The 26,945-nt window shown below is 44.4% G+C and overlaps 1 protein-coding gene across 15 annotated transcripts in view; it reads right to left on the reverse strand.

Moving 5' to 3' along the window:
• The window catches only part of ADGRL3 (adhesion G protein-coupled receptor L3), a 2,053,745-nt gene that overhangs the window by 1,935,608 nt on the left and 91,192 nt on the right, over nucleotides 1–26,945 (reverse strand). For 13 of the 15 annotated variants that reach the window (XM_075603400.1, XM_075603438.1, XM_075603456.1 and 10 more), the window contains exon 2: nucleotides 8,179–8,271. The exons of the other annotated variants lie outside the window; for them this stretch is intronic. The gene's annotated coding sequence lies outside the window, so the exon portion shown is untranslated. The remainder of the gene's footprint in view (nucleotides 1–8,178; nucleotides 8,272–26,945) is intronic. 15 annotated transcript variants of the gene reach the window in all.

Genomic DNA, 26,945 nt, shown 5'->3' on the forward strand with positions numbered 1-26,945 from the left:
TAAATATTCCTGTATATTCATTTGCATGTCTTAGACAGGTCTGCAACCCTGTCTTTCACCATTATCACCCAGCAAACAGCACTTCCACTGCAGCAAGGGATTCTGGGAAATGACATGCAAATGAGCACACAGTGCCACTTTTTATCTCATGCTCACATTACATGAGCAACCCTTAGTCAATGCATGCTGCTATAAACGCAGCTTTTAAGCAAGGACTTGGGAGATGCAAAGTCAGTTAACCCACTCACAGACATGTTTCAACCTTGATGGGTCTCATCAGTGTGAGGTTGGCTTACTGACATTTGCTCAAATGAGATAAGAGTAGGTAATCACCCCCACTATTAAGGTTATGGTGGGTAATGTGAGCATGAGATAAAAAGTGGCACTGTGTGCTCATTTGCATGAATGTACAGGAATATTTACAGTTGCTTTATGCTTTACTGTGGAGGGTTTTAGTCACTTTTTTTACCCACCATAACCTTAATAGTCGTATGTGTGTGTGTGTGTGTGTGTGTGTGTGTGTGTGTGTGTGTGTGTGTGTGTGTGTGTGTGTGTGTGTGTGTGTGTGTGTGTGTATGTGTATGTGTATATGTATATATATATATATATATATATATATATATATATATATATATAGTGTTCGACAATCCTATACATCTACACGCCCGGGGCGAGTGGATTTAACCTCCGGGCGAACACTTATTGGCCCAAGCAGCACACTTGTTTGTTTTTTTAAATTTTCCCTGCTCGCGCTGAAATTTTCCCTGCTCGCGCTGAAAAAAAAAACTCCCCCTGTCTGACTGCTGATTGGCGCGCTCACCCAGGCTTTGTGGGCGCGTGGCCAGGCTCTATATGAGCCCACCCCCAACGAGCAGCCATTCTTTTTCCAGATCGTTGGACACGGTAAGTATTCTCTGCCTCCGTCCTGCTGCCTCTCCATGCCCCCTGCACTCACACCCGTGGCCCCTCTGCCTCCATCCTGCTGCCTCTCCATGCCCCCTGCACTCACACCCGTGGCCCCTCTGCCTCTGTCCTGCTGCCTCTCCATGCCCCCTGCACTCACACCCGTGGCCCCTCTGCCTCCGCCCTGCTGCCTCTCCATGCCCACTGCACTCACACCCGTGGCCCCTCTGCCTCGGTCCTGCTGCCTCCATGCCCCCGTGCTCTCACACCGTGGCCCCTCTGCCTCCATCCTGCTGCCTCTCCATGCCCCCTGCACTCACACCCGTGGCCCCTCTGCCTCCGACCTGCTGCCTCTCCATGCCCCCCGAACTCACACCCGCGGCCCCCTCTGATTCCCGAACACACACCCGCAGCCCCTTCTGCCTCCCGAACTCAAACCCACGGCCCCCTCTGCATCTCGAACTCACACCCGTGGCCCCCTCTGCCTCTTGAACTCACACCCGCGGCCCCCTCTGCCTCCCGAACTCACACCCGTGGCCCCCTCTGCCTCCCGAACTCACACCCGCGGACCCCTAGGATTCCCGAACACACACCCGCGGCCCCCTCTGCCTCCCGAACTCACACCCGTGGCCCCCTCTGCCTCCCGAACTCACACCCGCGGCCCTCTCTGCCTCCCGAACTCACACCCGCGGCCCCCTCTGCCTCCCGAACTCACACCCACGGCCCCCTCTGATTCCCGAACTCACACCCGCGGCCCCCTCTGCCTCTTGAACTCACACCCGCGGCCCCCTCTGCCTCCCGAACTCACACCCGTGGCCCCCTCTGCCTCCCGAACTCACACCCGCGGACCCCTAGGATTCCCGAACACACACCCGCGGCCCCCTCTGCCTCCCGAACTCACACCCGTGGCCCCCTCTGCCTCCCGAACTCACACCCGCGGCCCTCTCTGCCTCCCGAACTCACACCCGCGGCCCCCTCTGCCTCCCGAACTCACACCCACGGCCCCCTCTGCCTCCCGAACTCACACCCGCGGCCCCCTCTGCCTCCAGCCGCTCTGGTGCTACCCTGTCCCCTCAGGCCCCCGCTTCCCGTGTCAGACCGCGTGGCGGGAGATGGAAGCGGGGATGTCCCCCAAGGAGATGGGAGTGGGGGGGGGAGCGTGGTGGTGCTGGTCGCGGCCTTCCCCCCCCTCCTGTGTGTGTGTAGAGAGAGAAAGTGTGTGTGTATATATATGGGAGAGTGTGTGTGTGTGTATATATGGGAGTGTGTGTGTATATATGGGTTAGTGTGTGTGTGTGTGTGTGTGTGTATATATGGGAGAGTGTGTGTGTATATATATGGGAGTGTGTGTGTGTGTGTGTGTGTGTGTGTGTGTGTGTGTGTGTGTGTGTGTGTGTGTGTGTGTGTGTGTGTGTGTGTGTGTGTGTGTGTGTGTGTGTGTATGTGTGTGTGTGTGTGTGTGTGTGTGTGTGTGTCACCAAAGGTCACCCCCCCAGTCAGTCAGTCACCCCTGCCCCAGTCAGTCAGTCACCCACCCAGTCACCCACCCAGTCAGTCACCCACCCAGTCAGTCACCCACCCAGTCACCCACCCAGTCAGTCAGTCAGCCACCCACCCAGTCAGTCACCCACCCAGTCAGTCAGTCACCCACCCAGTCACCCACCCAGTCAGTCACCCACCCAGTCACCCACCCAGTCAGTCAGTCACCCACCCAGTCAGTCAGTCAGTCACCCACCCAGTCAGTCAGTTACCCAGTCAGTCAGTCACCCAGTCAGTCACCCACCCAGTCAGTCAGTCAGTCACCCACCCAGTCAGTCAGTCACCCAGTCAGTCAGTCACCCACCCAGTCAGTCAGTCACCCACCCACCCACCCAGTCAGTCAGTCACCCACCAAGTCAGTCAGTCAGTCAGTCAGTCACCCAGTCAGTCAGTCACCCACCCACCCAGTCAGTCAGTCAGTCATCCAGTCAGTCAGTCAGTCAGTCACCCAGTCAGTCAGTCAGTCACCCAGTCAGTCAGTCACCCAGTCAGTCAGTCAGTCAGTCACCCAGTCAGTCACCCAGTCACCCAGTCACCTAGTCACCCAGTCAGTCAGTCACCCAGTCACCCACCCAGTCAGTCAGTCACCCACCCAGTCACCCAGTCAGTCAGTCACCCACCCTCTCTCCCCTCTCTCCCCTCTCTCTCTGTCTCTCTCCCCTCTCTCTCTGTCTCTCTCTCTGTCTCTCTCTCTGTCTGTCTGTCTCTCTCTCTTTCTCTATCTCTCTCTCTCCCACACTCTGGGGGCGGGACTAGGTGGCGAGTAGATTTTTTGGGTGGGCGAGTAGATTTGTGGGTGATTTGTCGAACACTGTATATATATATATATATATATATATATATATATATATATTGTGTGTATATCTCATTTACACCTATGTGGCAAGCAATTAAAGACCAACCGGTAGTATGTACAAGCAGTAGCACACCACCCTAATTATTTTAGCATGATAAGACAGCTAAACATATAAATAAAAAAACTTTAAAAAAAAAAAAAAAAGTCTCCGGGATATCATTCAGCAGAAGGTGGCAACCCTCAATGAGACCGTTAATATAGTATTTTGCTCGAACAGTTGTATTAATTATGTGACAGAAGTATAAAAACTGTCAATTTACAATTACAATTTAAAATGAGATTCATACTTTAATCAGGGTTCATGTCATCAGCATATAGCTAGGAAAGGGCTGATGTTGGAATGCATCCTAAGCCAGTCACAAATCACTTACATTAGTGTTTGATCTTGGTATTAAGATTAAGGGGCCTATGCAGAGAGCAGCGCTATTTCGAAATTCGCCATTTTTTGGAGAAAATCGCGCAGAAAGCAGCAGAAAATGGCGAGTTCCGAAAAACGCGCCAATTTTTCTTTTCTATTTGTAAAACTCGCCTCGCGGCTGGCGAGAACCTCAATCTCGCCAGTTTTAAAAATATCCGTATGCAGAGAGGCGCGAACGGCATCTAGCGGCTGTTCGCGCCAATAAAATGGCGCGATTGTCTCCTTTTTGCCTCGCCAGAAAAAACTGGCAAGAAGCTGCCGCTCGCGGCCATTGCAAAGGGAAAAAAAAGGCGCGAATTTGTTTTTACACGTTTCTGAAGCGCGCATCTCGCCAATTTAAACTCGCCACACGCATCCATGTTAAACATAGCAGAATTCGCACTTTTCTGCATATGGAGAATAAAACTCTCCAAAAAAGCTACTTTTTAATAAATTCGCCAATTTTAAAATTCGCTGCTCTCTGCATAGGCCCCATAGTACGAAAAACATTTTATGAACATTTCTCAGTTCAATAGGACACAGAACAATATATCTTATATATGTATAGCCATGTCTGTGTTTGGCTACTAATCTACCCTTCCTAACACTTAAGCCCTGGTATCAGTGTTGGCAGTGTTAGGCCCAATCCGGGTGTTTCCCTGCAGTAAACAGCTTCCTTGAGTGACACGGGGAAAGGGGGGAGCTAAGGCCGGTGAGAGGGTGAAGTTAGGGCTCTGATTACCTTCCATACCCTCCCTTGGGGGAGTGGGAAAGATACCCCTCATCCCGCCAGGGGGTGAGGGAAGAGTAGAGGACCGGCACTGGAGGCCTCAAGCTCAAGGGTTGAGTCCAGCGACCATCCGGAGGAAGGACAGAGAGTTGTACCAGTTATATGCTGATACCTGTTGGTGTGAGAATAAAGTTTCAGTTCTTTTATATACTCATGCCTGAGAATACAATCTATCAGGGGGAATATCAGAGGGTTCTCCTGCAGGGATTGTCTCCGGCACTCCTGGAGCCTGCAAGAGATGGAAGCGCTGAACCACAGAGAGAAGGACTAACCATCACCCGAAAAGCCTTTCCTGTCTTCCCCATACCACCGGCGGAAAGCTCAGCATCATGTGAACCAGCAGGTAAACAGCATTACACACCCTGTAATGGGCAGATCTCCCAGAGGGTGGGGGAAAACCTGTTACATATGCATATAGTAATTTAAAAAACGTATACAGCATAAAAATGTCACCATACTATCTATGTTAAAATGCATTCAGTTGTCCAACATGTTCAACAGTATCACTATTCTAAAATACACTGCGAGACAATTGTCACAATAGAGCAGGTGTGCGCAACATTTTCTCCCTGCGCCCTCCTGCCTGCTCTCCTCCCCTGCTCGCGCCTCTCTGCTCAGCTCCGGCGTCAAATTATGCTGTGGGGGTCATGTGACCCCACAGCACCATGGCATCGTGACATCACGTGACCACGCGGCGTCATTTAATGCCGGGTTACCATGGTGATGCATTGCCGAAGACCAGGTAGGGGAAGTTAGAGGCCTTGCACAGTGACCCAGCATTTAATTTAAATGCCTTGGGCGAGAGCATGGGACTTCTGTAACCACCACGCCCCCCTGGAAAACCTTGCGCCCCCCAGTTTGCGCACCCCAGCAAAAGAGAATTTGCCAAAAAACTGACACTTAGGCATTATTCAATAAATGTATTACGTTCCATTCTGCACACTTAGGCAAAATATCTTATCTTTATACATACTTTCCACTTACATTTTGTCACAAATATTGCGTGTGCTGAACCAGAACACATGAAGGAAGCATCTAGCTAATATTTAAAAATAAAAACAATATTAGAATTGAGTCTCCTTTAAAGTACTGTACTAACCTCAGTTTTTGACAACTTGAGGCTACGCTCAATGACATGGACTTAAGCTTAACATGACATTTTGGCTCGACCTGTCAATCTACCAATAGTTTGTGTTCAGAAAGTCTCCTACTGCCAAAGAGGGCTTTTGGAATAACTGCAGGTTGTCACATTTCGGAAAATATATCTAAGAAGACGTCACAGGATAGAATTCATACTGCACACATATTTACTCAGCAACTTGGTTGCCAAGTACGCTGCTCTTCTATAGATAACAGTCTATAATATTTCATCATTGCCTTATAATTTGTAGTTTAATAAACTTAACATTTATATCGTTTAGTTAACCATAACCTGTACATAGTTAAACCAAATATAACGGCTCAATGCAAATTGCTTTACATGTGTATTTTCATGGTAAACAACAATAGCAGTGTATCCAGATCTCATAAAATAAGAACTTTATTCTTAGTTTAGTCTTTGATTTGAGCATTAGTTATCCTAAAATAATGAATTATCACTATGTATCATGCATTTTAAGCAGAACGCACTAAGGTTAGGGTTTGTTATCAATGCTCTTTATGAAGTGAAATTTAAGGAATATTGTTAAGTTTATGCTAAAATATACATAGTTAAGGGTGGTATAATTACCCAGAATTTAATCAGAAAACCGCATACTATTTATTAAAGGACTAGTTCATTACTCAGTAGTGAGACTACTAACATGAATTATAGGCTAAAGCTGTACATTTCCGGGCATTATTGAAATGCCTGCTCTCTGACTGGTTAAAATTCCGGACATTATTCATTCAGTAATGCCCGGAATTTTTGGCAGCTTGCCAAGTTTTTATTTCTAGTCAATCAGCTTTTCCTTTGTCAGAACAGCTCTGAAAGAGGGCAGGGGATTGGTCAGGAGGCAGCATCCAGGCAGTGACTGCTCCCGTTCCCTCCACGCCACACACAGTGAGACGAGTGAGAGTGTATTTGTAGCTGTAAAGTAAGTGTCTGTCTGCAGAGTTTGTTTGTAGCTGCAGTTTCTGTCTAGTGTGTGTCAGTGTGTCAGCAGCAGCAGCATTTGTGGGTGTAGCTGCAGAGTTTGTGTGTAGCAGCAACTTGTGTTTGTGGTGCTGTTGTGTTGTATGTGTGTGTAGCAGCAAAGCAGAGTTTGGGTGTAGCTATAGAGTTTGTGTGTAGCAGCAGTGTGTGTGTGTGCATATAGAGCTGCTGTCTTGTGTGTTTGTGTGTGTGTGTGTGTGTGTGTGTGTGTGTGTGTGTGTGTGTGTGTGTGTGTGTGTGTGTGTGTGTGTGTGTGTGTGTGTGTGTGTGTGTGTGTGTGTAGAGCTGGTGTGTGTGTGTGTGTGTGTAGAGCTGTAGTATGAGAGTGTGAGAAGCTGTTGCGTGTGTATACACAGAGGGGGCGGCAGTGTGTGGATATAGATAGCTGCAGTGTAAGTGTATATAGAGGTACTTTAATGTATTTATAATTTTATTTTAATAAAAAAAATCTATATAACTATTCAAAAGTGTCTATTATTTATGTAACAAGCCTACATTTAGCCTATAAAAGTAATAATCCCCTCAGAACAGGGCAATACTGGCCAATAATGCCCAGGTTGGGTTAAGTCCCTCGGCTTCGCCTCGAGCCTTTAACTCTTCCAGCAAGGGCATTATTGGCCAGTAATGCCCTGTTCTTCGGGGATTATTACTTAATTACAACAGTCTGAGAATTGAAACACTTTCAGTGAACGTATTATTACGAGTTCCAGGGAGAACTGCAGTGTCTTGTAATTCAATTAACAAAAAAATATTGCATAAGATATGTTTACTTTTTTGTGAGCTTTCAACATGTGTGCAAAAGTTGTTAATTAAATTGAAACCATTAAAATTAGATAGACTAGCAATTGGCTTAAAAAAAAATCTCTGTCTCACGGGTGATTAGAGGCAATCAAACTTTGTCAGTGAAGTACTAAAACAAGTTCAAATAGAAGATGTAAATCATTACAAAAGGACTAGCATTCAAACTCTTACAGTCAAACGTAAAACTGTTTACGTAAAAACTATTGAAATAGTGGAAACTATTCTTAAATTCTTCATATCTTGAGTAACCTATGATATCTAATAGATTTAGGTGGCCCTGGTAATATCCTTTGAACATCCTGGCACTTTGCTAATTTTCTAAGGGAGATCTTGTTCACCGGTATGTGATCGCATTCACATCACTCGTCTTGCGGCTTCCCAAATTTTGGCTTGCACTCGTGTGCCACAGATCTCCAATCAGTAAATTGATTAAATCTATATTTTGCGCATTTTTAAAATTGTTTAGATTTTCAGGAACAGTCTCTTTAGATTTACAAAATGTTGTCAAATGAATGTAGCTCACTTTTCAAAATGCATTTTAAATCTTAACACCATATTAAACAAAGGTGTATGCCCCAATTCAGTATACTGTTCAGTATCATTTTTAGTGATGTGTGTATATATAATGTGCCAATAACCCTGTATATTGAATAGGGTAGTCATGGTCTTTGCCATCATTTTTTATGCCCCCAAATCTGTGTGCACTGTATATTATCTTAGTTCCCATGTGTGCATGTTTCTTTGTGTTTAATTCTGACCTGATTCGTAGTGCTTCCCTTTTCTATCCAATTTTCCTCCCCATGCTGCCGTGTTGTCCAAGTGACTCTTTTCCTAGAGTCCAGGTGCAGTCACTGGCAGTTTAAAAAGAGAAAAAACGTAATTCAGTGGGACAGACTTTAATGTTATAATGTATATTTTTATTTTGGCCATGTTAGTAATAATATTATTCTAACAATCAAGACTGACAATTTGATTTTGGAATTCAAAAGCAATGACACCAAAAATAACTGATACTGCAATAACTGCATACGATACACTGAAAATGCAGCAAATGAAGCCTGACTATACAGTAATATAGTGACCACAAGAAATGCATGCTAAGTAAAATATACCAAAACTGGAGATTGGCATACAGTTAGAAACCATTGCTTCAATTACCTGCTGGCTGCACTAATTTCAATCATTTCATTAAAGTAATAGAAGGCAGAGCATTTCCACTTGTATTTTTTGTGATTCGTCTTGAAGTACTATATTTATTATTGATTTAATCTTTCAACTTGGATTTACTTTATACAAATAATCCCAAAAAGAATAATGTGGCTCCACCATACCATGGCACATGTCCAGTCAACATAGGTACATTATTCCCAAAATACTTGTCTAAGTCCTGCAACAAACATTATTTTCTCAGGTGTCAAGAAAAGTATACTAAAGCACTATCCCTGCAATGCATTATATAAGGAGGAATTACTGTATGTAGTAAAACAGAAACATGTATAAAATAATGTTGTAGCATAAAAATAGCATTAAAAGTAAATGTTTATTAATCATAATAAACACTTTCAGTTGAAAATCTTTACCCAATTTGGAAAACAATGTTAAACAACCTAGACATGAAATAAGATATTCACATATTGCAAGGCTTTTGATACGGTTTCACACGAGGTTGGTGTACAAAATAAAGAAAATTGGACTCAGTAATAATATATGCACCTGGATTGAAAACTGGTTAAAGGACAGACAACAGAGGGTTGTCATAAATGGAACTTTTTCAGGTTGGGCTAAAGTCGTGAGTGGAGTACCTCAGGGATCGGTACTGGGACCCCTGCTTTTTAACTTGTTTATTAATGACCTTGAGGTTGGGATCGAGAGCAAAGTCTCCATCTTTGCTGATGATACTAAATTATGTAAGGTAATAGAATCAGAGCAGGATATAATTTCTCTTCACAAGGACTTGGAGAGACTGGAAACCTGGGCAGGTAAATGGCAGATGAGGTTTAATACAGATAAATGTAAGGTTATGCATTTGGGATGCAAGAATAAAAAGGCGAATTACAAATTAAATGGGGATAAATTGGGGGGAATCCTTGAAGGAGAAGGATTTAGGAGTGCTTGTAGACAGCAGGCTTAGCAATAGTGGCCAAAGTCATTCAGTAGCTGCAAAGGCAAACAAGATCTTATTTTGCATCAAACGGGCAATGGATGGAAGGGAAGTAAACATAATTATGCCCCTTTACAAAGCATTAGTAAGACCACACCTTGAATATGGAGTACAATTTTGGGCACCAATCCTAAGAAAAGACATTATGGAACTAGACAGTGCAGAGAAGAGTCACAAAATTAATAAAGGGGATGGACAATCTAATTTATGAGGAGAGGCTAGCTAAATTAGATTTATTTACATTAGAAAAGAGGCGTCTAAGAGGGGATATGATAACTATATACAAATATATTCAGGGACAATACAAAGAGCTTTCAAAAGAACTATTCATCCCATGGGCAGAACAAAGGACTCTGGGCCATCCCTTAAGGTTGGAGGAAAGGAGATTTCACCAGCAACAAAGGAAAGGATTATTTACAGTAAGGGCAGTTACAATGTGGAATTCATTACCCATGGAGACTGTGATGGCAGATACAATAGATTTGTTCAATAAAAGTTTGGACATCTTTTTAGAAAGGAAAGGTACACAGGGATATACCAAATAAGTATACATGGGAAGGATGTTGAGCCAGGGATTAATCCGATTGCCAATTCTTGGAGTCAGGAAGGAATTTATTTTTCCCCTTATGAGATATCATTGATGATATGACTCTGGGGTTTTTTGATTGCCTTCCTCTGGATCAATAAGTAAGTATAGATATAGGATATAGTATCTGTTGTCTAAATTTAGCATAGGTTGAACTTTATGGACGTACGTCTTTTTTCAACCTCATCTACTATGTAACTATGTAATATTAAAAAAAAAGCCTAAGTATACCAATGGAGAACAGAGTTTAAAAGTGAGGGAAACAGCCAAATGCTACTATAACGGTATGTTATGTTAAACGGAACAGATGGAGATTGCATCATCTTTGGATATTTTAAACTGAAAAAATTATTGTAGGAGATACCATAAAATGTAAAACAGAAAAAATATGTACTTGTGTATTTCCAAAGAGAGATAAGCTAACATTGCATTTTACTCCAAAATGTATAATCAACTGGTACATTTTATATTTAATGAAGAATTTTCTTATAATTGTTTTGATAACAAGACATTGTCTTTTGTTGATTATGGTACAAAATAGATGTGATTATGAAATCTGTTTAGGAGCCTGCTTTTTCCAATTTAGATTTGAGCAAAAGAGTACATTAGCTGAAGTTATTGTGCCATATGTTAAGAAACGTTAATAAAAAATGAAGGTCATGGCCCCTCTGTTGGAGGGAATGTGAACCTGCAAACATGGTAGGCATGCCCTAAACTATCCACCCTAATGGACATTTACAAACTGATTAATTGACTAATAGAAACTGATGTTTCTAGAGGCTCATGCACTACAGGCATACCCCGGTTTAAGGACACTCACTTTAAGTACACTCGCGAGTAAGTACATATCGCCCAATAGGCAAATGGCAGCTCACGCATGCGCCTGTCAGCACGTCCTGAACAGCAATATCGTCTCCCTACCTGCACCGAAGCTGTGCGCAAGCGGGGAGACTATAGAGCCTGATACAAATGCGTTATTTACATCAGTTATGCACGTATATGACGATTGCAGTACAGTACATGCATCGATAAGTGGAAAAAAGGTAGTGCTTCACTTTAAGTACATTTTCGCTTTACATACATGCTCCGGTCCCATTGCGTACGTTAATGTGGGGTATGCCTGTATATAGCAATACTAAGTAAACCCATTCCAGATCTACACTTTAGCACATTTTCTAAAAAAAAAGACTTGTCGCAAATAACAACAATTAATCCAAGTAAAAAACTACAATACAACCCTTCCTTTGTGATGATTTTATTTGAATAAATTATTTTCATACAGTTACCCTCCCTCTCCTAGTCATACATTGAAGCAGCAAATGTTATTTTCTTAATCTAATTTATCCATGTTAATTTATGTTTTTGATTTTATATAATTTTTCATATTAAACATATGTTTATTTTATATGTTCTCCGTTCTTACAAATTCTTATTCTGTTATTGTATTGCAATTTTTTTCTTACATTTTTGCCTACTAAAAAGTTTATAAAAACATGAAGGTCATGTTTGGTGGGAATAAACTCACTTTCAATGAAAATGTTGCAAGACAAAATGATACTATTTATCTCCAGCCTCCTTAAGATCACTCATTTTAGATACTTTCAGTACAGTAGCTGATATTATTGGTCCTGGAGAAGTGTAGCTTGGTTGTAGGTTGTGAGACCTTTTACAGGTCCAATATGGGATGTTAAAGTTATGTTGGTGTTTTGCATGCACAATGCACACATCTCAGACTAAAAACACGATACTTCCAAGAATGCATGCAGCTGTCATGGCCAAAGGGCTGTTGTACCTGAAAATATTTCAAAGAAGTCCGCCATCCTAAATGTATAGGAGACAGCTCTTGAATGGTGGTGGCAGTACTTGAGCTCCCTTACAATAACCAAGACAGACCTCCAATTATAATACACACACTCTGTGACCAATTCAGACACCTCTAATGATATACAACCCCGCAAAACTCCAAATGACTAATACAGAAACCCTCAATAAACCAGTACCGAACTCTGAACAACCGAGTGATAATACATAACTTTGTCAATGACTCCTCCCATTGACCGCAGACCCCAAATTCCAAATGATCTCCATAACTTCCACAATAAAGGTAAGAACCCCCACAAAGTCTAACACCCTCGTGCAAGGTCAGGCCAGAAACCTATATTTAGGGCAGCTGGGGAAAAACTGCTCAGTCAGAGAGGCTACACATGTAGAAGGATTGTGTTGGTGTACAACTTCCCAAAGTCCTGCCCCATAGTGCTTTGAATAGAGTGATGATGGTCCCACATGCCAAAGCATACATTTTAGGTGCCATGGCGACCTGGTGCCTTGAATTTGATAAGAACTGGGTCCAGATAAATAAGTACATGTCCTGTCTAATACTGAAAGGGTGCAAATGCAAATCCAGGAACTAATTTTGAATTTCTACTTTTGTAGAAATTATATCATTTATCAATGATGAATAGTAGTGTATTGTCATATAACCAAAGAAAGTTCTACTTCTACTTTTCCAGCTAAAGTAACATTTTCCTAAAAAGTGATTAGAGCATGTCAGGCATTTGGTGGGCTGTGTTGAATTAGTAAATTGGAACATGCGTCACAGAAGACACAACGGGTAGAATAGTTTAGACAAATATCTGAAATAATTTGTTTTTTACGGACAATATACCAAATATGCAATAAGCACTTCATGTATTAACTAGCTGTTATTATTGGGACAAGTATATTTATTTTCTAGAATGCCTAGAACTACTGAACAAAAAAACAAAAGCAAACCCCCCCCTCCCCCCACCACTTATAATAAGGCCATACCCACTCCCCCAATGTTCATGCCTTCATGTACACAGGGGCTGATAATATATTTTCTAGTGTGGGTTTATTTATATTTGTTCCCCTACTGCAGGGTTAGGCTGCGCTTATAGTGCTGGCGACAGCGATGCGACGTCCCTTCAAACCAAATGTATTGAAGCCATCGCATGTGCTTATGGTAGGAGTGACGCGACGGCATAACGGAGCGACGGATTGATAGCGATTGCTGGAAGTCACTTCAATTTGATTTTTCCAGCGACCGCAGCGTGACATCAGCGTCGCTGTCGCTGGCACTATAAGCGTAGCCTTAAATTCAGACTGATTTTTTTTATTGTTTTATAAGCTTATGCCTATTTAGCAAAGTTTTTACAGCAAGGCCTGGATTAAAGATCTGCATGGCCAGTAAACCTACTGTACTCACAGAAAGCTGTTTTGACCTTTTTGGTCTCATCAGTGCGAGGATGGTTACTGGCCTTGAATAGTGAAGCTGGTTGTGGCTATAAACCAAGAAAAGTAAATTACGGTGAGTAATATTCATGAATTGAAGTGTTACTTTTTCACTTTTTAACTAACAAACATTAATCATGGGGCACTTTTTTTTTTTTTTCAATAAAGATACTTTTCGGGTCTTTTCTCCTATCTGCCGGCTCAATGCTCACTGCTGTGTGCGCGTGAGGCTGAAGTATAGAACGTCAGGCCTGGATACAGCCAATTCTAATTGATGTGCGCACGGTAGCGCACGCACGCACTATATTACACGCCTTAGAGGGTAATTGTATCTGGTAAGCCAGTGGTATAATTTTTCCTTGTGACTGAATTGAAATCTTGATGAATTTGGTTTCACTGAGAAGAGAGTTCCAATCATAATTTACAGTAAGTTATCAAGGCTATAGCCTCAGAGCAGTCAGATCAAGGATACTAAGATCAGAGAAGGAACATAAATAAATGACAGAAGGATTTTATAATTGATGCAAAAGAAACTTTTATAGTAACAAGTAATATATATGTTTTCTAAATGTCAGAGGGTGGGATGATGGTAAAAAAACAGATTTACCCATTAAATTAGTATCCTAGCGGCCAAACCTTCAGTAATAGTAGATCATACGATACAATAGAGTTTTGAGGGTACCAAAAAATAAATCATAGTAACCGCTGTGTTTGATATGCTGTGTATGGTAAATATTGAGCATAAGACTACTCTCATTACAAATAGAGTAAATTAGCATTCTAAAAGAATCTCATTACAATTAAATGACTTGTTAACTTGCTACATTTTCCCTTTAGGCTTTTGTATTATGTATACAACTATAACACTAGTATTTTTTGTAATAATTTTAATATGAGCTTTGCACAAAATGGCATTACTAGTAGGTTAATGGAAAAATTGTATATTATGATATGACAAGAAAAAAAATGAAAAAGTAAAAGAACAATGTTGATACAGCAATTGACTTGCAAATTGTTACTAATCATATCGCATTAACATTTAGATACTTAAGGACTGATTACTGCACCTGCTCTACTGACACTTTGGAAGTGGACAGTTTGAATGTAATGCAAAAAAGAAAAAAAAGGAAAACACTGATTTCTCGCCCTCTCTCTACATAAGATCTAATTCTCTTCTTTTTGTTTATCCAATTAGGATCAATCAAATGTCAAAGAGTCTGTCCTGCGCTTCCGTGTGCAGTGCAGCGATCTGATAATATCAGACACTGGGGCATAACACGAGGGAGCTCCGTTTGGCCACAGTATCGACCGGTGCAGGGGGATAATTGTTAACTCACCTCACCTGCATCTCCGGTCTGGGACCCGCTCTCCTCGGCTGCTCCTGCGTGCCACCGTCTTGATGTAGTCAGGAAACAATGGTGGATTCGGCGCAACTGCGCATGTCTGAATCAGAGAGGCTCCTGGAGTTCTTCAACAAACTTTATTGGTAATACACACAAGGGCTAACACCGCATTCTCCCCCTCTACGCGTTTCACCCTCACAGATAGGGCTTCGTCTTGGAGTGGGGAGAAGCGGAAGCTGCCTGATTAAGTACAAAAAAAGCCCGCGAAAACGGCATAAAAGATTAAAACATTAACCCCCTCAATGCCTAAGCCTGTTGACATGTTCCCCATATCACATGATCCTACAAGTAAACTGTTAATGGAATAGTGGTTGTGGGGGAATGAACCCCGTATTGTCCGGTGCTCCAAAAAATCCACGGGTAAATCTGGGTGTGCTATGAAAGCAGTCTCTGACATATGTGAGAACAAGGATGGCCGCTACACAGGCATAAAGATCCTGTATGAGGGGAACCGGCAGCCAAAGCATACGGCAAGATAAGAGAATAAGACCTGGGTGGGGGGCTGTTGCACAGGGAATAGTTAGAGACAGGGAGAGAGGCAACCATAAGCTACCCCTCCCGTGTACTCACGATACTGTCACCTGCTGCACTGGCCCAACCCGGTGTGTTCACTGCCCGTGCCTGGCCGGTCCCCTCGGGCGTCGCGCTGGTATGTGACGTCATCCCCGAGGGCCGACAGCTATGCTGTGGATGGATGTGGCATGCGCCGCCAAATCAGCGATCCTGGGTATCCCTGGAACAAATGCAAGGGGCGGATCCAGACGCAGTCATCAGGAAAGGGAAAGTAAAGACCAGCTCCCAGCTCTGTGTAGTAGCCTGCGTGCTCCACCAAGGAATGAAGTAAAAGAATGTTCGTGGTTTGTAGGTGGTCACTGCAACAGGAACTCAGCCGCAAACGTGGATGATTAAAAACAGCTTTATTAAACTAGAATGCTGCGCATCACAGAGAACCACTCTGACGCGTATCGTTCCTGTGTGGAACTTTATCAAAGAGTAAAGGTCTCTCACACTGAAGTCAGATATATACACAGATTCTTATCCTGATTGGTCAACACATAATTGTAAACAGGCAATTGCAATCAGTGAGTTGTATAATTGGTATTGGGAGGACCCTATACAGACTGCAGTGTGTATGATTGATCAACAACATTAATAAAAATAATAAGTAGACAATACAAGGTAACATATAGATTAAAATCACAAACAGTGAATTGCAGCATCTATGATATCAAGGTACAGTATACCATATAAAATAAAAATTAATAAAGGTTTAAAGAATCAAAAAGTCATGAAATTGTAACTCTGGGGAGAATGACAAAACAATTATATAAACTGATGTATGAAATAGGCACAATGGGTGCCAACTATAAGGATAAATGCAACTATACATTGTTCATAACTCATGGAGAAATATGCAAAATTGGTGAATCCAATTGTGTACTAAACTGTAATAAATTGAAAAATGCATAAGATGCATACAGAAACACACTCTCAAAAACTCCCCATCCGGTTAACCCATAAGGAAGTGTTTCAACTCCCAGTCAACGTTGATTCCATGGGGATGGAGAGTGTTGAGAGTGTATATCCAATACATCTCTTTTTTATTAAGTGCATTTTCCCTGTTCCCACCTCTAGGGTGACATGGTATATGTTCTATGGCTTTGAAGGTGAAATAATTGAGATTTCCAGCAGAACATGTAGAAAAATGTCTGGATACCGGGTGATTCAGATCTCTCTTTCTGATCAGTCGTACATGTTCTGCAATTCTGGTTTTGAGGGGTCTAGTAGTGCGACCCACATATTTGAGACCACAAGTACATTGTAGGACATATATTACATGGGTAATATTACAATTAAGGAACGTTTGGATGTAATATTTATTACGATCTTCATTATATGAAATGTATCTTGTCTGTACTGCATATCTGCACATGGAGCAATGGCGCATTTGAAGAAACCTTTTGGTATGCTTTTAACGTTGGAAACATTAGAACCAGATTGAAACATGCTAGGAGACAAATGAAAGGCTAGTGTTTTGGCTTTGCGGTAAGAAAATTTGGGGCCACTTTTCACAATATCACGGATGTCATTATCCAGTGACAGCGTGTGCCAATGTTTGGCAATAATGTTGCAAATCTGCTGTGACTGACTATTGAATGTACTAATAAACATTGGACTATTCACATTGTTGGAAAGTATTGATTGATTTTTCTCAATTTTGGTTTTGCAATTTTTTGTTTTTTTGCGTATGAGTGTGCTTCTATCCATGGAATCAGCTCTATTAAATGCAGCGTTAATGTCCTGAGCAGAGTAACCCCTTTCTAGGAATCTGTCGGACATTTCTCTAGCCCTCAACAGAAAGACCTCATGATCAGAGCAAATTCGCTTCAACCTCAAAAATTGGGCCCCTGGGATGTTTTTGATCAAAGATCGTGGGTGACAACTTTGAGCCTTTAGAAGCGTATTTCTAGAATTTTGCTTTCTGTATATATCTGTTTGAATAGACATGTGGGGGACATAGACATATCGTTTCAGGGTTAATTTACGTGTGAATTTAAACACGTCCACCATAGTTGAAAACAAATTGAATTGAGTACTGGGTGCAAAAGATAGTCCAAGGTGCAAACTGTCCATTTTGCACCTTGGACTATCTTTTGCACCCAGTACTCAATTCAATTTGTTTTCAACTATGGTGGACGTGTTTAAATTCACACGTAAATTAACCCTGAAACGATTTTTTTCCTCTAGGAACAACAATCCCAATACAATGTTACCCATATTTGACACTAACCCTGTTGTCCCAATTCCCCTAGGTTTTGAAGACCAGTGCAGAGAGCAGGATCTCATAGACCTCTTCAATGAAAATAACACAATAGATGACCCAATAGATTTTCTCGGTAGTACCAATTCTGGGTTCAAAAAGAAATCCGTGTTCTACCCCTCATTCATGAGGGGGCAGTACATTGATATCTTCCAAAAAGGCATTGAAAGAGATCTGTCGCTCCTGGCCAAAGGCATAGGAACTAGGGGACCTCAGCGGGACAATTTAACTGTGGAACAAAGGGCAGCTTTAAAATCACTAATTGACAATGATTCTGTTCTTATTAGAAAGGCGGACAAAGGTGGCGCTACTGTGGTGCTCGACAGAGAATATTATGTAGCAGAGGCGCAGCGTCAGCTGGGTGACCCGGAAGCCTATCGTACCCTTGACGGGGATCCCACCCCCCTATTCAGCAGAGAGTTTTTGGATCTCTTGGATGAAGGTGAGATGTTACATGTTCTCTCACCCAATGAGCGAGACTTCCTCACCACTCCAGATCCCATCACACCCATCTTCCACCACTTACCCAAAATTCACAAGACACTGGTTGCACCCCCGGGTAGATCCATCATCTCTAGTATAGGCTCACTTGGTGAACACCTTTCACAATATATAGACCATTATTTACAGCCACTTGTTCACTCATTACCTTCACACATCATAGACTCCAAACATGTATTATCACTCTTAACACCCATCACTTGGCACTCACACTACATCTGGGTCACCCTAGATGTAGCTTCCCTATATAATATTATCAAGCACGAACATGGCCTTACTGCCACTGAATTCTTTTTGCACAATCACTCCACCCTTTCTCCAGCACATGTAGCTTTTCTTTTAGATAGTATCAAGTTCTCACTCACGCACAATTATTTTCTGTTTGATCACCAGTTTTATCTCCAAACACGTGGGACAGCCATGGGGACGTCATTTGCCCCCTCCTACGCCAACCTATTCATGGGTTGGTGGGAGATGTCCCACGTGTTTGGAGATTCCAATCCATTCAGACATCATGTGGCATTTTACAAGCGCTACATTGATGATCTGATTTTGATCTGGAGTGGTGGGGAGGCAGAGCTTTTGAAGTTTTTTGAATACCTGGCTAACAATACACTCAATCTGAGATTTACTCACACATACTACAAACACCAAATACAATTTTTGGATTTGAATTTGTATTTTGATTTAGAGAATAAAATCCAATCAGATATTTTCAGGAAAGAAAATGCCAGGAATTCATTGCTTCACGCAAAAAGCTGTCACGCTCGCCCTCTGGTTAGAGGTATTCCGAAGGGGCAGTTTCTGCAGTTACGCAGGAACTGCTCCACGTTGGAGTCCTTTGTCCACAGGGCGAACGAGATGAGGGAGAGATTCCTGTCAAGGGGATATGACATCAAAGATCTAGATCTGGCATATCAGAATGCGTTAGATACAGACAGGGAACGGCTCATAAATATGAATGTTAGCCGGAAAAAACAGGGCACTCAAGTCGAGGACACTGAAACCCCCTTTTTTGTCACGAACTATAGTGAGCAAGCCAATTGCATTAAAGCAATAATACACAAACACTGGGCCACACTATCTCTGGACCCCTTGCTGCGCAAGATGGTCTGTGTAGGCCCTAAAGTAGTGTTTCGCAAGGCAGCTACACTTGGTAATTTTTTGTCACCCAGTATGCTAAAACCAACTAACCGTAACAGAACAAAACTGTCTCTATTTCCAAAACTAATTGGTTCATTCAAATGTGGACACTGTAAAATCTGTCCGAATATGCTTAAGACAAAACACTTTTCAAACCATGATGAAACACGTAGATTCCCTATCAGAACCTTTATATCATGTCAGACTAATTTTGTGATTTACTTACTAAAATGCGGATGTAATAAACAATATGTAGGGCTAACAAGTAGAGCTCTAAAAATCCGCATCATGGAACACCTTAGACTTATTAAGAATCACGACATGACACCTCCGGTACCAATGCATTTCAATATGTGTCCGTTGGGTTCTGTGGAGAATTTTCAATGTTGTGCCATTGAACATATTGCATTACCCCCTCGGGGAGGTGATAGAATTAAGATCTTGCATCAGAGAGAGGCCCATTGGATATACACATTAAACTCTCTACAGCCGAGAGACTTCCGGTGACGTCGACTGGAATGGAGTAGCAGCCTGGGAGCTCCGCAGACTCTCACGATTAAACTTTGAAATAATCACCCTTCCACCTGAAATTTCGGTCCAAACTGAACACCCACAAACGGGGGAAGTAACGGTGGGATGTCTAGACAGTCAAAGAAGCCGGCGGCACAGGTTGTGACGAAGTACTTCTCCCCGCAGCAGAAGAGCCCTGAACAGCAGCCTACTACGCAAGATGGCGGAGGCGCACGTGATAAAGAAGCGGCTCAGAGTAAGACAACTAGAGCCAAAGAGACCGCTACACAGGAGCAGCCTCTAACCAGGGCTTACATGGAGGAGCTGATGGCGGCTCAACACACAAGACTCCATACATCCCTCCAAACGGAGATAAAAGCGGCGGTTCACGACCTCACACAGCAAATTAATGGCCTAGCGGATAAAACCGCCACGCTCGAAGGCGAAATGGAGGAGACCCACTCACGCCAGACAAAGGTGGAAAACGAGGTCTTCAGGCTCCGAGAGGAGATCGCCCTGCTTAAAGACGGATTGGAGGACCAGGAGAACAGGGATAGGAGGCAAAACCTCCGAATACGCAATATCCCTGAGACAATTCTCCCTGGCCTCCTCCGCCAATACCTCCGGGACCTGTTTAAATTCGTGAGTGACTCACTTCAAGATGGGGACTTAGAAATAGATCGGGCCCATAGGGCCTTAGGCCCCAGATCTGAAGACCCCGGAAGAAGGCGGGATGTTATAGTAGGGCTGCATAGCTATTCTGCAAAAGACAACATACTCCAAGCATGCAGGGAGAAAGAATCCCTTACCTACCTCAATGAAAAGCTTCAAGTTTTCAGTGATCTCTCCAGCAAAACGGTGTTGCGGAGAAAGGAGATGAAGCCCCTAACGAACCTCCTGAGGGATAACGAGATAAGGTATCGTTGGGGGTTTCCCTTTAAACTCACAGCCAGCAACAAAGGCAAGTACCTCACAATAAGACATCCCGAGGATATGGCCCAGTTCACGCGGGCCTTGGGTCTGACCCCGCCAACGGCGTGGACACAAGACTACCACCAAGCCTCAGCCCAGGGTGAGGAGGAAGATAACAACGCTGAACCGGGAAGAAGGGAGGTCTCAACACATCGCAAGACGCCCAGACGCTGAGGGGACCGATCGTGAAGAAGATCTCGACCCGACGCTGCCCGCTTCCCTATGATACTCCTCAACGCCAGCAACGTGGGTCTTCCCACTACACTATTGAGAGCACAGCCTAACAGCAAGGGAAACCAGAGGTCCACGATCCGGCACCCCCTCCCCCCCCCGTTGAAGTTCGTGGAAAACCAACCACAAAGTTTTAATCCTGGTTAAGTTATTTCCTCGTCAACATCCCCAACCTGCGGAGGCAGTGCACCCGGTTCGGATGCAGCACAGCCGGGAGGCCAGCATGGCCCCGAAGGCTTAAGTCTGGGGGGTGGGGGGGGGGGTGATGGGACCCACCACATCGTGATGGAAATTTCCGAACAGTAAGTACTGCACCTCCGGGTCCTGCTGCCCCCCCCCCCCCCCGGGCCAGCATTCCATCCGAACTTAACAGAACTTCCGGTCCCCCATCCCCCCCCACCCCACCCCACCGCCCCACACTCCTCCTCCCCCCCCTCCTATTTTCCCCCCCTCACACCCCCCCCCCCATCCCCCCAAGATAGCGCAAAGAAAATTATATACTCAGAAGTCATCAGCCATCCCTCTGGCCTGAACTGAAGGTTGGCCGGGAGAATATACTCCCAGGAGCACATGTATGTGCTATCTGTCAGAATTGATTATGTGGGGTGGTCCGGGTGGGAGAGCGGGCCCCCGAATGTTAACAACGTAAATGTAATACTTGATGCAAATATACATACAATGAGATGGAAATATGTGTCCCAATTGAGAGATGTGGGAGAGTACATCCGCCGCCCGCCCCCCCCCCCCCCCCCCCAAGGTAATGCAGAGCAAGCTATGTGCTTAGGGGTCAGCAATCACATCCCCGGCTTGAACCGTACGGTGACCGGGAGAATGTACTCGCAAGCGCGCGTGTATGTAATCTCTGCCAAATATGTCTAAGTGGAATGGTTTATGCAAAGGATCAGCCTCTCGAATGTTAGCAACCTAAATATAGTTCCCTACGCATACACACGCATTGTCTGATACAAATATATGGTCCAAAGAGGAAATGTAGGGGAATATACCCCCCCCCCCTTCTCCCTTTCCCCAACCCCTCCCCCACCCCCCCCAAGGTCATGCAAAGCAAACTAGACACTCAGGAGTCAGCATTCATATCCCTGGTTTGAATTGCATGTTAACTTGGGAATGTTACCTCAAACAAGAATCCAAGCCCTATTAAACAGGTCCCCGAATGCTAACAACGAAAATATATCTCACTAAGCATGTATAAATATTATGTGTGATAATAATACCTGTCTCAAAAGGAAAACAGGGAGCAACATACCCCCCTTCCCCCTTACCCTCCCCACCCCCCCCTCTCATCGCCACCCCCCCTCCCATCGTCACCCCCCCCCCACCCCCCCCCTCCAAGGATATACAGAGCAAGCTAGGTACTTTGAGATCAGCAACCAAATCCCTGGCTTGAACCGTATGGTGACCGGGAGAATGTATTCTTCAGCGCGTGTATATGTACTGCTCGCCAAGCATGTCTAAGTGGAATGGCTTGTGTAAAGAAACAGCTTCTCGAATGTTAGCAACCTAAATATGGTTCCCTATGCATGCACAAGCATTGTCGGATACAAATATATGACTCAAATGAAAAATGTAGGGGAACATACCCCCTCCCCCTCTCTCCTCCCCCCCCCCCACTCCCCCCCCTTCCCGCTCCCCACCCCCCCCCCCTTTTTCCCTCTCCCTCCCCCCCAACCCTTCCCCCTCCCTCTCCCCCAATCCTCCCCCCCCCCCCCAAAGTTATGTAAAGCAAACTAGACACTCAGGAATCAGCATTCATATCTTTGGCTTGAAATGTATGTAGCTTGGGGGAATGTAGCCTCAAACGAGAATCTATGTCCTAAATGCTATGTATAGTTGTTTGAAAAGATCAGTGTAAAGGAACAGGTCCCTGAATGTTAGCAACGAAAATATATCTGTTCAAGCATGTATAAACATTAAGTGATAATAATATCTGCTTCAAAAGGAAAAGTAGAGCAACATACTACCCCCCCCCGTCCCTCCCCCCCTCCCCTCCCCCCTCCCCTCCCCCCTCCCCATCCCTCCCCCCCACCCCCCCCCTCCCATCCCCCCCCACCATCCTCCCTCCCCCCCCCCTCTTCCTCCCCCCTCCCCTCCCATCACCACCCCCATCACCCCCCCCCCATCACCCCCCCCCATTATCATTCCCCCCCCCCTCCACTCCCCATCATCACCCCCCCCCCCCTACTATCATTCCCCCCCCCCCTCCACTCCCCATCATCACCCCCCTCCCCTATCACCACCCCCCTCCTCCCCTCCCCCCTCCCCCCCGCCCCCGCCCCCCCCCCCCCCGCTCCGCCAACTCCGCTCCCCCAGCCAACTCTTCCTGACGAGAACCCAATAGGATAGGGTAAGATGTTTATAGTTTCAGAGAGTCTGCGTCCCGGACTTACCTGCTCCCTCGGTACAGGGGTCAGCGGATTTCTCCCATCGGGCCTTCAGCCCACATGTTGGTTACAAAAACCAACAGTAAATTAAGAGGACCACTCCAGGCCCTCTTTCCACCCTATCTCTCCCTGGTGATTCTGTCACACCAGGTCTTCCCCCCAACCCCTCCCCCCTCCCCATCCCCCTCTAGCGCCCCTTATGTGTCTCACCAGTCCCTCCCCCGCACGAGGCCTAGCAAACCGCCTTATGCACGACAGACCAGGCCTAAGAGTTCAGAGATCCAAAAAATCCTCTTGACATGGGAATCCCAAGAGCTTTGGAGCCCAAGGCCCCGAAGAAAACCAAAAAAACAATAATGTCGGCCATTAAATTGATCTCAATAAACGCCAAGGGGCTTAACTCCCCGAAGAAAAGGAAACTAGTTCTGAAAGACCTGAAAAAATCCAAAGGAGACATCATCCTTATTCAGGAGACCCATTTCAATTCCCTAACTCCACCCAAAACTTTTAAAAGCATATTCCCACAGGCATACTTTGCCTCGTCCCCAAGTAAGAAACGAGGAGTAGCCATCCTTATGAGAGCAGGGACACCATTTGCTCTCACAAAGACCCATTCTGACCCGGATGGCCGATTTCTAATAGTCCAGGGCACGCTAGCTGGCACACCAATCACATTGGGGAACATCTATGCCCCCAATGAGAATCAAGTCCCTTTCCTCAGAAAACTCCTTGAGTCCCTGGAGCAACAATCCTTGGGGTCTCTTATTATAGGTGGGGACTTCAATATGGTAGCTTCCCACACGCAGGATAAATCAACCCCCCCTAGCAACGCCCAACCGCCCCCCAAGCTAGGTATATAACACAATCACAAAAGAAAGCTAAAGAATTTAGGGACACTATGGAGGAATTCTCGTTGGTTGATATCTGGAGGGCCCAGCACCAGGGTCAAAGGGATTATACCTTCTTCTCATCCCCTCATCAGTCCTACTCGAGGATTGACTATTTCCTAGGTACAAGAAATGTTTTCCAGGCCTCCGCCCAGTCAAGTATAGGATCAATCACCTGGTCGGACCACGCACCCATAGATCTAACTCTAACTCTCCCCTTCGTCAAAAACACACAATATAAATGGAAGCTAAACGATTCCATGCTCAATTGCCCAGATACAGAGGCAACTATACGTGAGAAATTATCACTATACTTCCAGCAAAATATAGGATCTGTCTCCACCCCAGCCATGCTATGGGAGGCTCACAAAGCCACAATAAGGGGAGACCTAATTTCAATAGCCTCATACAAGAAAAAAACCAAACTTAAACTCCAAAAAGACCTGACAGAAAAAATCACACAACTGGAAAAACAGCATAAAGCCACAATATCAAAAAAAGTACTTAAAAACTTAAACCTAGCTAGAGCGGCCCTCAAGCAGTCCCAATTAGAAGATGTCGAAAAGGCCCTCAGATGGACTAGACAGAAGTACTTCGACAAAGGCAACAAAGCAAGTAGATTGCTAGCCTCCAAACTGAGAGGAGCCAGGGTTAAATCCCAGATAACTCGTATTAAGAAAAAAAAAGGACAGGTCACATTCGCTGAAAAAGAAATAGCGCAGGAATTTGCGGATTATTACTCCGAATTGTATAACCTCCACCCCCCAGGCCGAGACCCAGTGAGCCTTGAAACAATTACTAGCTACTTGGAGCAGTGCTCCCTCCCAACACTAACACCGGAGGAGTTAGAGACACTCAACGAAGAGATAACGCAAGAGGAGCTTAGTCTAGCTATAAGCACACTCAAGCCATCCAAGGCCCCAGGACCAGATGGGTTCTCCAACTCTTATTACAAACTGTTTAGGTCTACCCTGTCACCTCACCTCCTCAATATGTTTAACTCTTATCTGCAAGGTGAACCAATCCCAGCCACTATCACAGCGGCAAATCTTGCCATAATACACAAGGAGGGCAGAGACCCACTCCTCTGTGGAAATTACAGACCTATTTCACTATTAAACACAGACCTCAAAATCTACAGCAAGATCTTAGCAAACAGGTTAAACCCTATTCTCCCTAGACTTATAAATAAAGATCAAGTGGGTTTTGTATCAGGAAGACAGGCCTCCGACAATATCCGCAAAATAATTGATATAATCGACCACGTGCATCTCACAGGTTCAAAAGCAATGATTCTAAGTCTGGATGCCGAAAAGGCATTCGACAGAATCAAGTGGACTTTCCTAGATCAGACTATGAGGAGGTTCGGTTTTAGTGGCCCATATCTAGAGGGAGTGAGAGCCCTCTATCATAACCCCACAGCCCACATAAAATTGCCAGGGGGCCCCTCGAATCCAATTCAAATTAGGAACGGGACCAGACAGGGATGCCCACTCTCCCCGCTATTATTTGCCCTTACTATAGAGCCCCTCGCAGCCACAATCAGGAGCGAACAAAGCATAAGAGGCGTACCAATTGCGGATAGGGAGAACAAAATCTCTCTATTTGCGGATGACGTGATCCTGACGCTCACGGACCCCCATAACTCCCTTCCTAACCTCCAAAGAGTCCTAACTGAATTTGGTGTAGTATCCGACTATAAAGTCAATATGGACAAGTCGGAGGCTCTAAATATATCCCTACCCGACCAAACCTGGAAGCTTATCCAAGCTAATTATAAATATAAATGGAGTACTAGTTGCATAAAATATTTAGGAGTCAAAATCTCCAACTCCTACGACAAGCTTTATCAAAATAACTATCCCCCTTTATTTGACCAAATCAGGAAAGATCTAGAAGCCTGGAAAAAGCACCAAATGTCATGGTTTGGAAGGATAGTGTCCATAAAAATGAATATCCTGCCCAGGCTACTATACCACTTCCAAACCCTCCCAATCTTAATTCCGCAAGCAGTATTAAAAAGTCTCCAATCCCAAATCCTCCAATTTATATGGAATGACAAAAAACCCAGAGTCCCAAGATCGGTCTTGCTTGCGTCAAAGGGGAGAGGAGGATTGGGGGTTCCTGATATAGTCAAGTATTACCAAGCGGCACAACTGAAGCAGGCTGTGATGTGGAACTGTGACCCGGATTTAGCTGCCTGGCTGGAAATAGAGGCCCACTACGCGCATCGCAGCCCCCTTCAGTCAGCAATGTGGACCCCTGGCAGCAACAGGTCAGGCTCCCAAAAATTCGATCTAGGAGCAATGAGATGCACGTGGAGTATATGGCTGAAAAGCAAAGGGAAGTATGGTCTGATAGCATCCCCTTCCCGGCTCATCCCACTCTTCGGGAACCCAAACTTCCCACCAGGGTGCTCCCCAAGACAATTCGACCAATTTCAAGGTCATAACATTAAGCTGGTTGCTGATCTGCTGAAGAAAGAGGAAATCTTGACTTATCAAGAGCTTAAAAACAAATATCAATTCCATGACCTACACTTATTCAAGTTTCTGCAGGTCCGCCACTTCCTACAAGCACTATCACCAGCAGCAAAATTCCCCCCACTCACCAAATTTGAATCTATATGCATCAAAAACAGGTACCAGAGAGGCCTGAT

This window comes from Ascaphus truei, chromosome 1 (assembly GCF_040206685.1).
Source record: "Ascaphus truei isolate aAscTru1 chromosome 1, aAscTru1.hap1, whole genome shotgun sequence".
Classification (NCBI taxonomy): Eukaryota; Metazoa; Chordata; class Amphibia; order Anura; family Ascaphidae; genus Ascaphus; species Ascaphus truei.